The sequence below is a fragment of the Bubalus bubalis genome, chromosome 5 (assembly GCF_019923935.1).
Source record: "Bubalus bubalis isolate 160015118507 breed Murrah chromosome 5, NDDB_SH_1, whole genome shotgun sequence".
NCBI classification, from domain to species: domain Eukaryota; kingdom Metazoa; phylum Chordata; class Mammalia; order Artiodactyla; family Bovidae; genus Bubalus; species Bubalus bubalis.
Window position 1 is genome coordinate 111,498,083 of NC_059161.1, and position 16,557 is coordinate 111,514,639.

Below are 16,557 nucleotides of genomic sequence, written 5' to 3' on the forward strand. Positions count from 1 at the left end.
AGAGTTACAAATACAGAGAATAAACCAGTGGCTGCCACTAGTGGGCAGTGGGGAGGGAGTGAGGGGCAAGATGCAGGTGGAGGATTAAGGGGTACAAACTACCATGTATAAAATAAATAAGCTACAAGGATATGTTTTACAGTACAGGGAATATAGCTGTTGTTTTATAACAATTTTAATGGAATATAATCTATAATAATTTTGAATCACTATGTTGTACATATGAAGCTACTATGTTGCTCAGTCCTGTCCGACTCTTTGCAACCTCATGGACTGCAGCATGCCAGGCTTCCCTGTCCATCACCGACTCATGTAGCTTACTCAAACTCATGTCCATTGAGTCGGTGATGCCATCCAACCATCTCATCCTCTGTTGTCCCCATCTCCTCCTGCCTTCAATCTTTCCCAGCATCAGGGTCTTTTCCAATGAGTCAGTTCTTCGCATCATGTGGTCAAAGTATTGGAGCTTTAGCAATGAATATCCAGGACTGATTTCCTTTAGAATTGACTGGTTTGATTGTAAATCAACTATCCATCAATAAAATTATGATTTTTAGAAAAGTAAATTAATTCTCACTATATGTTTCTGTGGGCTTTCCTGGTGGCTCAGACGGTAAAGAATCTGGCTGCAATGCAGGAGGCCCAGGTTCAGTTCTTGAGTCAGGAAGATCCCCTGGAGAAGTGAATGGCTACCTGCTCCAGTATTCTTGTCTGGGAAATCCCATGGACAGAGGAGCCTGGTGGACTATAGTCAATGGGGCCACAAAAAGAGTCAAACCCAATTCAACAATTAACACTATATGTTTCTCTAATGGAAAAACAATAGTAAAGCAAATTATAGTTCTTACCAAAGTAGAGAACATCAGCTTATCATGTTAAATTGGGGAAATAAAAAAGAAAGTGAATAATCCTAAAAGGAAATATCTTTTTGGCTCTAAGTCTAAATAGGGATGAACAGCAGTCACAGCACTTTTGCTCATCGACACACATTCATGTTCACATCTGACACTCATATTTTAGTTTCTACTATTGTCCACTAAAAAAGCACTAGGGCCCACAGAAAAATACTCTAAGGCAAGGAAAAAATCAGTATAGCTCTAGAAGATTGTTATTGACATTTACAAGGACATTTTAAGGCTATATTGGGTAGTAATAAAAAACAAAAACTGGCTCAAAGGAATTCTACTGGGAAAGTTATAATAATTTGAATATTAAATGAGACAATAGTTATGATTAACTATGCTATGCTATGCTATGCTAAGTCACTTCAGTCATGTCCTACTCTGTGTGACCCCATGAATGGCAGCCCACCAGGCTCTCCCATCCCTGGGATTCTCCAGGCAAGAACACTGGAGTGGGTTGCCATTTCCTTCTCCAATGCATGAAAATGAAAAGTGAAAGTGAAGTCGCTCAGTCGTGTCTGACTCCTAGCAACCCCATGGACTGCAGCCTACCAGGCTCCTCTGTCCATGGCATTTCCGAAGTAAGAATACTGAAGTGAGCTGCCATTTCCTTCTCTAGGGGATCTTCTTGATTCAGGGATTGAACCCATGTCTCCTGCATTGGTAGGCACATTCTTTACCACTGAGCCAATAGGGAAGCCCCAAAATTAAGTTTAAGTATTATGAATTTGGCTTTAAGTATTTTATTTATTTATTATCCTTATATTGATTGACGAACTATATGCCAGACTCTTGCCTTGGTTCTTGGGATATATTAAGAAAATAATATAGACAAACCATCATTGCCCTTTTGGAGTGTATATTTTTATCAAAGGAAGCAGGTGATAAAAATAATACAATAGATAAGTAAATCATACAGTGTATTGGCAAGTGAAAGCTACTGAAGTAGAAATAGAGCAAAGCAGGAGAACTGGGACTGTGAAATGGTGGAGGATTTTAAACAGGGTAATTGTTGTAGTCTTTGTAGAGAAAGTGAAGTTTGAGAAAGACTTGAAGGAGGTGAAATGGCTAGTCACGGGGATGTCTGTGGAGTAATGTGGGAATGGGTATTCAGGTAGAGAGAGAAACCAGTGCAAAGACCCTGGAGCAGAATGTGACTTGGCATGTTCAGACCCAAGGAACACAGGAGGAGACTGGATGATGAGTGGTGTGAATGACAGAGGAATAATAGGGATCATGTCTAAAGTTAATTAGTGAGTGAGTGAAGTCGCTCAGTCGTGTCCAACTCTTTGTGACCTCATGGACTGTAGCCTAACCAGGTTCCTCCGTCCATGGGATTTTCCAGGTAAGAATACTAGAGTGGGTTGCCATTTCCTTCTCTAGGAGATCTTCCTGACCCAGGGATTGAACCCAGCTCTCCCACATTGTAGGCAGACGCTTTACCATCTGAGCCACCAGGGAAGATCCAGATGTGCATATATCCTTGCAGATCATCGTAAGGACTCTAATTTATGATTATAAGTATTTCTGTTGAGTCTATGGCTCTGTTTCGTTTTTCCAGTGCAAGTGTCAAATGCTATTTTGGAACTTAGAGGAGAGGTCATGGGTGGATATATTTTTTGATTAACTTCTAGGTAGTAATTAAAGCCATGAGTATGAAAGAGGTAATATAGATGAGGTTTGGCAAATTCCAGGAGACAAATCCAGCCTCTTGGCTGATTTTATAAATACAGTTTTATTGAAACACCACCACGCCTATTAATTTATGTATTGTTTATGGTTGCTTTCACTTTGTAGTGACAGGATTGAGTAGTTCCAACAGAGAATATATGCTCCTCAAAACCTACAATATTTACTCTCTCAAATTTCTTGGAGAAACTTAGCTGATCCCTTGTCTAGTGACACAAAGCAGCTTGGAAGAAGCAGTGCTATGAGTTTTTTGTTGTTGTTGTTTAGCTGCTCAATCATGTTGACTCTTTGTGACTCCATGAACTGTATCCCACCAGGCTCCTCTCTCCATGGGATTTCTCAGGCAAGAATACCAAAGTGGTTTACCGTTTCCTTCTCCAGAGGATCTTCTCAGTCCAGGGATTGAACCCACGTCTCCTGCACTGGCAGGTAGATTCTTTACTACTGAGCCACCAGGGAAGCCCCTTTGAATCTTAGGCAACTCTAATATCTGCTGTCCCAAGGGAGTAGCTGAGTATGCAAAGGAGAGAGACATGAAACAGCCATAGTGAAAATTCAGCACAGACTTCACAGGAGGAAAAGAAGAGGCTGTTTCAAATACAAACTGTGACTGATGAAGATGAGGACTGAGAACCAGTCTTTGGATGAACAACCTGAAGGTCATTGGTTTTCCTAGTAAAAGCTGTCTCCATGGAGAGTTGTGTGTTAGAGTTAGCGTCAAGTGAAAGCGATTGAGGATTTAGTATGGCACGGAGACAAAATGCAGCAGTCCCAAACTTTACAACAGCAGGACCAATTTCGTGGAAGAAAATTTCTCTGAGGGTAGGGGTGGGGAATGGTTTCAGGATGATTCAAGTGTATTATGTTTATTGTGCACTTTATCTCAATTACTATTACATCAGCTCCATCTTGGATCATCAGGCATTAGATCCCAGAGGTTGAGGGTATAGTAGATACTCCCTCCTGATGTAGGGAGTATGGACATCTCTTTGGTGCTTGTGAAAAAGAGGATAAAGATAGCAATTTAGATGAAAAGAATTGTTAGGGGTCAAGAGTGAGTTCTCTTGTACATTGTTTTGTTTCTGATTGCTTAGATTAAACTCAGCTTAGTTAAAAGTTGGTGGAAAAATCTAATGAAGAAGGAAATGTTAATTGTTACAGAAAGAAGGGTTAAAAATAGTGTTAAGTTTTTCAGAAGGTCAGAAAAATGGCCTGGAAAGCACATTTTGTAATTTCAGATGAGCCTTTTACTGTAACAGAAGAGGAAGAGGGGAAAGGTACAGGTGATGGAAGATTTTTTTGTCTGGGGAGGGGAACGTGAAAAGCATTCCTGTCTGAGAGCTTATATTTTCATTCTGAAACAAGAGTAGAAATGTATGAGGAGTGAGAGGGAGTTAAAAGAGAAACAGTGGACTTGCACTCAAAGTAGTGAGCTCATCATAGTTTAAAGACCTTGAGTTGATGTAGAACCAGCCTGTCCATGTGTGTGTGTGTGTGTGTGTGTGTTTAATCTTTGCTCTGCAACTCAAGTACAGGAGTGGAGGACACATTTGTTTGGGTTCATTCAATATTAGGGGTTTGAAAGCAGGATGAGGCAAACACTTAGGCTTTACAATTTATAGGCAGTGTTATTTAAATAATGGATTCTTGAATGCAAAGATAAGAAGAGTGCAGTGGAGTGGAGGTGTTAAGGTTAAAGTAGGAATAATCTGATAAGCAAGATGGAAGATACAAAGTTTTGTTTAGAGAAAGGGGTGATTGACTTCAAGATTTTAGATTGTGGAGCAGTCTACCATGTAACCAAGTTCAAGGAATAAACTTGAATGGATTAGAGAAGGTCATTCAGAGATAAAGAGGTTAAGGAAATGAACCAGTGTTCAAGCCATCATCCTTGTGGGATTGGCGGTAATGGGAGTTGATGTCAGACTTTTGACAGAGATTTGGTTGCTATCAAGAGAATAAGATGTAATATTTAGTCACTGAAAATTCTTGAATAGACTATTTAATGACTGAAGAGGAATATATTGAAGATCAATAGATAATAGTATTTAGAGAATGGTATAGTTAAAGAGCAGAAACCTCAAAGGAGGCAGTTTAATTTTAATGGAAGTAATAATAAGCCACAGGGAACCAGAAGAACAGAACCTATACTTCTTCATCTAGAGTTAAAACAGATGGAGAAAACAATAATCTACCACTTAAGGTAAGTATAAAAACAAGTGCATAAATGATGTCAAAATGAACTAAATCCATTATATCTATAGTTTAGAATAAATTTTAGAATGACCATTATATATATATATACACACACACATATATACATATTTTATATATATATATATACATATGCCATATATAGTATATATAGACACATACACACACACACACACACACACACACACACACATATATGTATGCCATACATATAGCAGGATTGGCAGTTCCAGAGGGTATAGCAAAATGGTTTGAAAATGGAAAACTGAATAAGGAGTAAATGATTACACAGAATTATATTACAGTGATATATTGGAGGACAGATAGCCAGAAAAGCATATACTAGGGATGATAGATTTGGACTCAATGGCCATTTAAAAATACATGGCTATTAAATCTATAACCAGCTAAACACCTATTCTATATCAAAACATACTGATATCCAGAAATTCTAAAAAATGTTTCTCCAAGCTGTATAATCACTTTAATCTTTAATTTCACCCCCACTACCTTAATTTAGAATGTATGTCTCTCACTTTTAGATCTTACCATATTTTCCTAACTTATCTCCATGTCTTCACTCTTGAATCTTTTTAAAATTCAACATCCATTTATGATAAAAACTCTCCAGAAAGCAGGAATAGAAGGAACATACCTCAACATAATCAAAGCTATATATGACAAACCCACAGCAAACATTATCCTCAATGGTGAAAAATTGAAAGCATTTCCTCTAAAGTCAGGAACAAGACAAGGGTGCCCACTTTCACCATTACTATTCAACATAGTTTTGGAAGTTTTGGCCACAGCAATCAGAGCAGAAAAAGAAATAAAAGGAATCCAAATTGGAAAAGAAGAAGTAAAGCTCTCACTATTTGCAGATGACATGATCCTCTACATAGAAAACCCTAAAGACTCCACCAGAAAATTACTAGAACTAATCAATGACTGTAGTAAAGTTGCAGGATATAAAATCAACACACAGAAATCCCTTGCATTCCTATACACTAATAATGAGAAAACAGAAAGAGAAATTAAGGAAACAATTCCATTCACCATTGCAACGGAAAGAATAAAATACTTAGGAATATATCTACCTAAAGAAACTAAAGACCTATATATAGAAAACTATAAAACACTGGTGAAAGAAATCAAAGAGGACACTAACAGATGGAGAAATATACCATGTTCATGGATTGGAAGAATCAATATAGTGAAAATGAGTATACTACCCAAAGCAATTTATAGATTCAATGCAATCTCTATCAAGCTACCAATGGTATTCTTCACAGAGCTAGAATAAATAATTTCACAATTTGTATGGAAATACAAAAAACCTCGAATGGCCAAAGCTATCTTGAGAAAGAAGAATGGAGCTGGAGGAATCAACCTGCCTGACTTCAGGCTCTACTACAAAGCCACAGTTATCAAGACAGTATGGTACTGGCACAAAGACTGAAATATAGATCAATGGAACAAAATAGAAAGCCCAGAGATAAATCCATGCACATATGGACACCTTATCTTTGACAAAGGAGGCAAGAATATACAATGGATTAAAGACAATCTCTTTAACAAGTGGTGCTGGGAAATCTGGTCAACCACTTGCAAAAGAATGAAACTAGAACACTTTCTAACACCATACACAAAAATAAACTCAAAATGGATTAAAGATCTAAACATAAGACCAGAAACTATAGAACTCCTAGAGGAGAACATAGGCAAAACACTCTCTGACATACATCACAGCAGGATCCTCTATGACCCACCTCCCAGAATATTGGAAATAAAAGCAAAAATAAACAAATGGGACCTAATTAACCTTAAAAGCTTCTGCACATCAAAGGAAACTATTAGCAAAGTGAAAAGGCAGCCTTCAGAATGGGAAAAAATAATAGCAAATGAAGCAACTGACAAACAACTAATCTCAAAAATATACAAGCAACTCCTACAGCTCAACTCCAGAAAAATAAATGACCCAATCAAAAAATGGGCCAAAGAACTAAATAGACATTTCTCCAAAGGAGACATACAGATGGCTAACAAACACATGAAAAGATGCTCAACATCACTCATTATCAGAGAAATGCAAATCAAAACCACTATGAGGTACCATTTCACACCAGTCGGAATGGCTGCGATCCAAAAGTCTACAAGCAATAAATGGTGGAGAGGGTGTGGAGAAAAGGGAACCCTCTTAGACTGTTGGTGGGAATGCAAACTAGTACAGCCACTATGGAGAACAGTGTGGAGATTCCTTAAAAAACTGGAAATAGAACTGCCTTATGATCCAGCAATCCCACTGCTGGACATACACACTGAGGAAACCAGAAGGAAAAGAGACACGTGTACCCCAATGTTCATCGCAGCACTGTTTATAATAGCCAGGACATGGAAGCAACCTAGATGTCCATCAGCAGATGAATGGATAAGAAAGCTGTGATACATATACACAGTGGAGTATTACTCAGCCATTAAAAAGAATACATTTGAATCAGTTCTAATGAGGTGGATGAAACTGGAGCCTATTATACAGAGTGAAGTAAGCCAGAAAGAAAAACACCAATACAGTATACTAATGCATATATATGGAATTTAGAAAGATGGTAACAATAACCCTGTGTACGAGACGGCAAAAGAGACACTGATGTATAGAACAGTCTTATGGACTCTGTGGGAGAGGGAGAGGGTGGGAAGATTTTGGAGAATGGCATTGAAACATGTATAATATCATGTATGAAATGAGTTGCCAAAAAAAAAAAAGAAACGAGTTGCCAGTCCAGGTTCGATGCACGATACTGGATGCTTGGGGCTAGTGCACTGGGACGACACTGAGGGAGGGTATGGGGAAGGAGGAGGGAGGAGGGTTCAGGATGGGGAACACATGTATACCTGTGGTGGATTCATTTTCATATTTGGCAAAACTAATACAATTTGTAAAGTTTAAAAATAAAATAAAATTAAAAAAAAACTCTATTTCTGCCTGAATAATCTTTATATAATGTAGTTTGATCCTTTTCATCAAAATACTCATCAGTGGTGTACTAATGTAAGCTTCTGTTTCAGAGTCCTTTTGTCTCCTAAATCTCTTTCTCTCCCCTCAGGAGTGTTATGCTCCATCAACATGGAGCCCCGTTTTCCAGAGTTTTCCATGGTATCTTACAGATCCAAGCCTTTGCTCATGTATGTTCTTTGCCTGGAGCTTCCCTTCCATGGCTGACATCTGACATTTTATCCCCCACAGCCAAACTTCTAACTCAAGCCTTGTTTTAGTTTTCCAAGAATGGTTCATCATTCTCTCCTTTGTATCTTGTATTGTGTGTGTGTGTGTGAGTGTTAGCTGTTCAATTGTGTCCAACTCTTTGAGACCCCATGGACTGTAACCTTCCAGCCTCCTCTGTCCATGGAATTCTCCAGGCAAGAAGACTGGAGTGGGTGGCCATTCCTTTCTTCAGGGGATCTTCCAGACCCAGAGATCAAACCTGGGTCTCCTGTACTGCAGGCAGATCTTACACAACAAACTTCTTGCTCAAGCCTTTCCTGGTTTTAGTTTTCCAAGAAGGGTTAATCAATCTCTCCTTTGTGTCTTATATGTCTATTCAAATTGCTTTGACAAATGTTTGCTGATTTTTTTTTTCCCTAACACTTTTCTTAACTAGACAATGAGCTCCTTGAATGATGATGTTTGTGCCATAGAAGATGCTTAATAACGGCTTGCCCAACTGGAGTGGACTTGACACACCTACTCTTGCCATAAGCAAGTCAGTTTCAGGTAAGTTTTCTCTCTTTTGGCTCCACTCTTGAAATACAAATTGACCTCTCTGAATCCTTCCTCTAATGCCCTTGTTGGAAAATGTTAATAACTGGTCAGTGGCAGGCATGATTAAGCCTTCCTTTCTCCTTTATTTAGATTGGTGTCACTACACTGGTTCTGAGAGAGCCGTAAAGAACATTAACACTGCATCCACCCTGACAGAACAAACCATTCCCTGGAAATTGATAAGGGCCTTTTTCTGGAAATAAATTCGGTGGTGGCAAAACAAACGGTTGTCTCAATTGCCATCCATCACCCTTTCTTTAATAACTTTCATTTATTTCACCACATCCCTTTCTAAGATTAGTATAACAAATGCATTTATCTTTGAAGGATGGGGCATTGGCAGATTTTTCCAACGCAGAGGAAAACTAAATGTCTCTTAACTGAGCTCTGTTACATGCCTGAATATACCATTTCTTTGGGAGTTTCAGTTAACTGTTTTGAATTAAGGGGCTTATTTCTTTAACAGGAATCAATGATCCTGAAATTTAAAAGCATATTTTAATTCCTTGACTGGAATAAAATCTTTTAACTTGTAGTATATTAAAAAGCTGCTGAAACAATTTCAGGTGAGTATTATTGGATGCTATGATGATAGAATAAAATAAAATTTCCCTTCCGCCCCTGAAGGAAAAAGAAAACCCAACTAGTTGGTATCATAAAAGCATGAGAATGTGACAGTGTTAGTTGCTCAGTCATCGCTGACTCTTTGCAGTCTCACGGACTATAGCGCTCCAGGCTCCTCTGTCCATGGGATTTCCCAGGCAAGACTACTAGAGTGATTGCAATTTCCTTCTCCAGGGGATCCTCCTGACCCAGGGATCTGACCCAGGGATCTAACCCAGGTCTCCTGCATTGCAGGAAGATTCTTTACCATCTGAGTCACCAGGGAAGCCCCATCAAATGTGTATCAAACAAACACTTTGAATTCCTGGTATGTACTAGAAAATGCAAATCTTTGGTTCCCTTAAGTTTCACTTACCAACGAAAGAAAATAACAAACTAGTACATATTACTGGAGTGAAAGGATTACCTGTTTTTCCTTTGTTTTAAAATTTTTAGTTTTCTGTTTTTTGAAAACAAAACAAAACAAAAACACTGCTGGCCAGTAGGCCTCAGATACCCCCTTTTCTGAGAAAGGGGAAACCAGGACTCAGCAGAGAGTTGGGAAGTTTTACAAATATTGCTCACTTAGCTTCGAGTCCTTTAAACCATTAGTTTGAAGAGATACCAAATCAGGAAACACACACATACACACCGCAAACTAACAACAAAAATGTTCATTCTTATGGTTACATCAAAAAATTAGCTCAACTCCAAAAACCTTTCATAGAATTTGCCAGTGAAATGGTTGCTATAGAATTTCTAGGTTCAGTTATTTAAAAAGTAATCATACAAGTTGTCTGGGTCACCTACCAGCATTGATGATCAGCCACTTTCATAAAAACACTTTTCTATGCCTTGCATGCATGTGCATTAAGTCACTCAGTTGTGTCTGACTCTGGGCTACCCCATGGACTGAACCCCCCAAACTCCTCTGTTCATGGAAGTCTCCAGGCAAGAATACTGGAGTGGGTTGCCATACCTTCCTCCAGGGAATCATCCCGACACAGGGATTGAACCCGTGTTTCTTAAGCGTACCTGCATTGGCAGGTGGGTTCTTTACCTATAGTGCCACTTGGGCAAGCCTTTCTAGGCCTTATGATAACACAATTTTACATCTAGAGGATAGGAGTGTCTAAAAAGTTCAGTTTTCCAAGACCTTCTCCACCATTCTTATGACGTGCTTTTTGATACACATCCAGTGGGGACTTCCGATCTCATTCTCAAGATAAGAAAGCTTATAATAAGTGAAAGATGTTTGCCCAAGGTCACACACTTTAACTAGGAACAGACACCATGAACCTGAATTTTTCTGGTGAGTTGTTCCATTGGACTCATGGGTATTCAGATTTAATAGATAAGTCCTATATCCCTATGCTAGCCAAAAAAAAAAAAAGAATACAATGAAGCCTTATGAATCCAGAACCATGAGAGAGTAAAATGTTGTATGGGAATTTTTCAGATACTCATAATATATAATATTCATGTAAGGCTTTTCCATATGCACAAGGCTTTCACATCCATTATTTCACTTCATCCTTACAACTTAGATCATTTTACAGCTGTGAGAAAACTGCAAGTAAGAGGGTAGAAGTTAAGACACTTTTTCATGTTTATAAAATTAGTGATCAGGGGTGGGATTTGAACTTGGTGTTTTAACTTATAGTCCAATGCTGTTACTTCAGGGAACTCTTAAAGATGAATTTTATTTCTACAAGCACCAAAATAAATTTTAGTTTAAAACTGTTTTACAAATATTTGTAAACATTATTGCAACACACCCACAGGTGCCATGACAGTTCTGAGGGCAGCTATCAAAGACCAAAAGGTGGATGGTGGCTCTGTTCCTGGAAATCCCCACTTCTTCCCCAAAATAATTAGCCTAAGAAATTACCCAGCCCATAAAAACTAACCATGCTGTGTTTTGGGTCACTCTCACCTTCTAAGATAGCCCATACTCTGTCTGGGGAATGTGTTTGTCTCTAAATCCCTTCTTACCTAAAAAATAAAAAAAAAAAATTGTTATGTCTTTCCTGGTATTTCCAGAGAAAGGGTACTGAGTATAATTTAAACTTTTTTTCTTCTTGAGATTGGACCAGCATAATTATTTTCATTATTGTACTTTAATAAATAGGGTTGCAAAGAGTTGGACATGACTGAACGGCTGAGTGTTCACACACACACACACACACACATACACACACTTTGATAAATACAAGCCTGTATCTACATTCTTTCCTATTTCTCAATAGGAGTTTGTGAGATATTGCCACTCCTGATAAGTGTGCTAACCTCAAAAAGCCTACCCTTTTATTTTCTGTTTCATTTTCTAATGTTATGCTTCCAATATACTCTAGGCAGAGAGAGTAGGTCGTTAATCTTATTAAATGTGTTTACCATGGTTATGGGTGAAGCAATCAGTGAGAAGCTAAGATTTCCAAACATTAGAGTGTACCAATATTTCTTGGGAAGTATATAAAATACAGATTCATGGGACTTACTCTGGTAGATCTGGAGTGGAGACCAGAAATTTAACTAATGTTCCTTGTATTTCTGAAGGTTTCTCTTTCTGTAGTTTAGTAACACTAATAAAGAAGCAAAATACACGTTTCATGCATGAAGCCCATGGCATCAATTCCACATCTTTGACAATGTTTGCTTCAGATTCTAGGAGAAGCACCATGGTCCAGTAAATAGAATTTGGAGTCAGTCACACCTGGATTAAAATCCAGCCCTGTGACTTTCAAGTGAAGAGACTTTGGAAACATTACTTAACCTCCCCTCACCCCCATCACATCATCTGGAAAGTACCCCGTCCCCTCATCTCTCATGGTTGTTGTTTCTGATCAAATGAGACAGCGCCTGTGAAAGTATTTTCATATACCATATAATTCCATATGGTTGCTTAGAATTTTACAGTTTGTTGTTGCCAGAGACATTGATAGATCAATCAATTATTACTGATATGAAGCTCAGTGGCTTTCCAATTGCAGTAGCTAAACTACTGCAACATTACAATTCCTAACTGCATCAGCAACCAAGATATAACCTTCAAGACTAGTAGACCCTGGCTATCAGCACTTCAGGATGCATTAAGAGCCCTGTTTGTTCAAGATTCTGTGAGAATGTGAAAGGGGGAAAAAAAAAATCTACCTGCATGCACACAGAAAAAAAAAATGAAGAGGGAGCTGGGAGGAGCCTGCTCCCGGGAAATGGAAATTGGAAGGTTTTATTGCAGCAAATTTCTCCTCCAGGTTTAGCACCTGTTCAGTCACCCAACCCTCCAGATTTCAATAAGTGATTAACGACTCATTAACAGATCATTAGCTAAATCAGCCCAGTGCAGTGAAGAGAACTGGGTTCACTAATTTCCCTGGATTATCACCAAATGCAGACCAAAAAGGAAATGAAATATGTCTGATAAAAATGTTAGTGAAAGGAAATCAAACCTGCATATTCATTGGAAGGACTGATGCTGAAACTAAAGTTCCAATACTTTGGCAACCAGATGCAAATAGCTGACTTGTTGGAAAAGACCCTGATGCTGGAAGATTGAAGGCAGGTGGAGAAGGGGGTGACAGAGGATGAGATGGTTAGATATTGCATCATTGACTCAATAGATATGGATTTGAGCAAATTCCAGGAGGTGGTGAAGGCCAGGGAAGCCTGGCGTGCTGCAGTCCATGGGGTGGCAAAGAGTCAGACATGATTTAACGACTGGACAACAATAACAACACAATGCTGTTTTTATATCAGGGTGGAGTCATGTACTTTGTAGAAAGTGGTTCTTCCCCTCTGCATCCCTTGTTCCTGTCCTTGTCACCCTCCTGAGCATAATTCAGGAAGAATTTCATTTCCCAACCTCCCTCCTCATCCCAGATTTTTCAGGTTGTGGGGTGGATGATGGCTGGACCATAGAATATTTCAGCTTTAAGTCTCTGCAGCCAGACAGATACTCTTCCTGAGCACAGTCTCTTGCACAGTGATTCATAAACACTGAAAGTGATTGTCATTCTCTTTTATTCCTAAAGTAAGTGGTTCTAATACGTCACTTGTGGTTCCCGCCTCCACAAGTACCTCAATTTCTACTTATTTCCAAGCCTGAATCTCCAGATCCTCTTTGATTCTGTGAGTCCCCATTAGGTTTCCCATACATGAAGCTTTGCCCATGCTAGCTCGGTCTGTTTCTGTGGGTTTCCACTAAGGAACTCTCACTGATAATGTGGACATTTTAGTTCCTGCTTTCAAACCAGAGGAGAGAGACGGAGTGAAGTCTTAAAATGGGAATCAGTGTTCGCACCTCTCCTATTTAGAGGGCTTCCTGTCTCAGTCTTCTCCAGCTAGAAACTGTCAACACTATCTGCCCATGGCTCGTGCCAGAAAACTGGAAGTCGTTCTTGAATCTTTTCTCTACCACCCCCTACATTTAGCCATCAGCATATGTGATTGCTTTATCTCAAGATTATATATAGATCCTGTTCATTTGTCTCAGTCTTCGCTGCTATGTTGTCCATCCCCCCAAATATTTTCATACACCCGCTCTTGCCCTCTACCCCTGGCACATTTCAACATAAATTGAATGATCTCACCCATTCTCAGGCTTAGTCGTTCAGTCGTGTCCAACTCTCTGTGACCCTAGGGACTGTAGCCCACCAGGCTCCTTTGTCCAGGCAAGAATACCGGACTGGGTAGCCATTCCCTTCTCCAGGGGATCTTCCAGATCTCTGGAATGAACCGGGGTCTCCTGCATTGCAGGTGGATTCTTTACTATCTGACCTTCTAGGGAAGCTTGGATAATCTCACTATATGATTTAAGTATCTTCGATGGCTTTCTATTGCACTTGCTACACTGCTGAGCTGCTGGCTGTCTCCTTTTTCCAGTCTTCTCTCATATAATCCCCCTCAATGGGACACTCCAGGCACCCTTTTGGTACCTTGCACAGGCAGAGCTATTTTCCAGTTCCAGTCCTATTAAGTGATTAAATATAATGCCCTTCTCTTTTATATCAGCTGTTCCTCTGCCTCTGTCTTAGTTTTTTGTCACCTCTGCAGAGAACTCATCCCTGGTCATCCTATACAAATGTTTTATTTCCTTTTAAAGATTCATGAACTTGTAATCACACATTTATTTCTTTGCTTGTTTATTGATTATCCATTTTCTTCATTAGTAGGATGAGCATAAATTATAGTTTCTAACAGTCCCAGCCTGTGCCTATTGCCCCAGTAAATTATTATAGGTCACTCAAAATGTTCAGGTGTAAGGGGTCACCTAAACTTTAGGTGACAAGCAACATGAGAGCAGTACCAGTGATTTTTGTTTGCTTTTGTTATATATTTTAAAAATTTTACAAATATATACCAAGTCCCTAGGAGAAAAGTCCTCTTGAATATCTAAGTAACTCATAATTAAATTGTCATCATCAAACCCTGAAACACTGTATTCTCCATGCCCAATTTACTGTGATGGATGGTTTTTTTTCTCTCTCCCAATAAAATCTTCCTAATTTTTTTCTAATCTATTATAATTAGATTAAATATGATCACTTGATTTCTAAAAAGTCACCATTTCTCTTTGTTCCCTGTTTACCATCATCTTTCCCTCCCTCCTCTTTTTAAAATCTAATACCATCATCTATTAGACCACATGTTTACCTCTCTTTATCTTCCAAAATGTACTCCCCTTTCATAGCCTCTCTTTAAAATTGTACTCTTACTCTTGCTTCCTTACTGATTTCTGGCTTCCCAAGCTCTTTCCAACATTTTGAGTTTTGAAGAGCAAGCCAATAAAAAACATAAATGGACTTCATACTACCAAGATCTAGATTACCATCATTACTGTGCCACTTTCTAGCTTTGTGAACTTGGGTAGATTACATTCTCAAATTCATAATTTCTTAATGGGAAAATTAAGAGTTATTGAGAGGATGAACTGACATATGTATGTAAAACATTTAGTACAGAATCTGGATCAATCCAAAAATATGATTGATGAATGCCATCACCACCACCACCATCATCATCCTGATTGTTACGGAAGCACTTAGTCCTGGGGACCACCAGACCCTCTGTACATGCCATCATTTTGTCAGTGATATCAAATTCATTTTGATCACTACGATGAATTTGGGAACTCCAACATTCATGACTTCCTGGATCTTCAATTAACCACTACCTGACTCTTAGAGCAGTAGTACCATCAGACTTTAAATCTCATTTTCACTTCTAGTGGCTCAAATATGTCTTTCCTTCCTTTCTTCCTTCAGATTGTCTTCCTACTTACCCATTTTTATTCCTTTCTATTATTTATACATCTACCAGCCTGTATTCAAAGATAAATACCTTTGTATCCTGAGACTTAATGTGTGTTCAGGGCGTCCTTGGTGGCTTAGCAGAAAAGAATCCACTTGCAATGCAAGAGATGCAGGAAGGAGATGCGAGTTCAATCCCTGGGTCATGAAGATTTCGTGGGGAAAGTCCCAACCCATGGGATCACAGAAGAATCAGACATAACTGGCCAATTAACAAAGACAACAACAATTTGTGTTCACTTCTTTAGCAGGAGCACAGTTTAAAAAGAATTAGAGAGCATTTAAAGAAATCAACTGGGCTACCTTTAAAATACTCACCAAGTCATATCTAGTGTAATCTTGATCTAAAGTCAGATACTAGGATGGTCCCATATGAGCTCTGCCAGCAGGTATTCACACTCTTATCTATTTCCCTGTCTCTAAGTGTGGGTGGCACTCAGTGACTCTAATTAACAGAGTCAGAGAAAATCTGATGGAATGTCACTTCCATGACTAGGCAAGGAAAGGCTGTGGCTTCGGTCTTGCCAGACAGCCCTCTGTATTACCTTCTTAGATTGCACACTTTGATGAAACAAACTCTCGTGCTGTTGAGACCAGCATGACAGGGAACAGCAGGCAGTCTTTGGCAAGCACCCAGCAAACAACAGAGGACCTTCGTCCCACAGCTTATGAATAACTAAATCCTGCAAGGTAGCATACATGCTTGGAAGTCAAACCTTCCCCATCAAGCTCTGAGATGAATACAGCCCCACCAAAAACTGCTTGCAGCCTAGAGAGATGCTAAGTAGAGGGTCCAGTTAAGACATGCCAATCTAACTGGCATTTTAAGCTGCTCCACTTTGGAATAATTTCTGATCTGTTAGTAGATAACTCATGCACCTGGGTAAATTTTTATATTTAGTTTTCTCATCTCAAACTCAGGATGTTGAACATAAATATTTTAAGACCCTGCTTCCTGGATGTCCTGGATAACCTTGGACTATCAGCCTTAAGATGGTCTTCACTGTTGCCTGAAATGAGTTTG